General features: G+C 68.7%; 1 pseudogene; it reads right to left on the reverse strand.

The window, feature by feature from the left end:
• Positions 1-4: 4 nt before the first annotated feature.
• Positions 5-1,202, reverse strand: LOC119343931 (annotated as a pseudogene).
• Positions 1,203-1,206: the final 4 nt, after the last annotated feature.

Genomic DNA, 1,206 nt, shown 5'->3' on the forward strand with positions numbered 1-1,206 from the left:
GCGCGGGGTTGACGTAGCCCGCGCCCATGGCGTAGAAGGTGGCGAGGCGGTACTGCTCGTCCTTGAGGGGCACGCCGGTGCGGTCCACTGCGTCCGACGTCGTCATGATGGAGGATTTGATCGCCGCCGGTGACCAGTCCGGGTGCAGGCTCTTGATGAGTGCGGCGATGCCGTTCAGGTGCGGCGTCGACATGGACGTGCCAGACTCCACGAAGAAAGAGAGGCCGACGCCCCCGTCGGAGAACTCCGTGTGCGACTCGCTCGGCGCCCACGCCGCGAGTATGTTCATGCCGGGCCCCGTGATGTCCGGCTTCAGGATGCCCGGGCTGGCCTTGCTCGGACCTCGGGACGAGAAGAAAGTAACGGCCGGCGCCGGCAGCGCGCCCATGACTGTGCCCTTGAACGCGATGCTCGCCGTCGGGTTGGCCGTGGAGTTGATGTAGGCCGCGATCTTGGTCCCGGCATCGCAGCTCAGGTGCGAGGCAGGGAGGACATGCGGGTCAGCGAAGGTGGTGTACCCCCTCGGCTGCTCTGTTCATCACGATCATGCCCACGCCGCCGTACGCGGACACGGTCTGGCCAGCCTCGATGCGGCCGTTCAGGCCTCTGCTCTCGCAGAGCACCACCTTGTCGCTCACCTCGGCTCCGCGCAGCACGCTGCAATCGCGGCTTGTGTCGGAGCCGTCGGCGGCGGGGTACATAAGCGGAAGCGGCTTTGCGGCGGAGTTGTTGCCTGGCTGGAACAGGGACTCGCCGTCGAACTCCTCGCCGTTTCCGAGCCTCACGGTGGTGCGTATGGCGTGGTCCATGGTGCCGGCCGCGACGGTGAGCATCCAAGGCGCCCCGTTGCCGACGGAGCCCGGGTCCGGACCCGCGTTCCCCGCCGCGCAGCTGACGAAGATGCCGCGCTCCATGGCCTGGAACGCCGCGATGGCGATGGGGTCGTACAGCCTGAGGCAGCCCTCTGTGGTCCGCAGCGCCTCGGCCTCCTCCTCCGTGAGCCGCGCGGCGAAGCCGGTGAACACGTGGTTGTAGGAGTAAATGATGCGCGGGCCGTGGTCCTCGGCGCCGCCGCCCGCCTCGGGCTCCGATTCGAGCGCGGCCGTCCGCGGGAGGAAGGAGCGGTGCCACTCCTCGACGGAGTCGACGGGGCCGCCCCTCGGGGCGAGGTGCAGGATGTAGTTCTTCCTCGCCCGCAGGTACGAC

Source organism: Triticum dicoccoides, unplaced genomic scaffold (genome assembly GCF_002162155.2).
Source record: "Triticum dicoccoides isolate Atlit2015 ecotype Zavitan unplaced genomic scaffold, WEW_v2.0 scaffold147131, whole genome shotgun sequence".
Classification (NCBI taxonomy): domain Eukaryota; kingdom Viridiplantae; phylum Streptophyta; class Magnoliopsida; order Poales; family Poaceae; genus Triticum; species Triticum dicoccoides.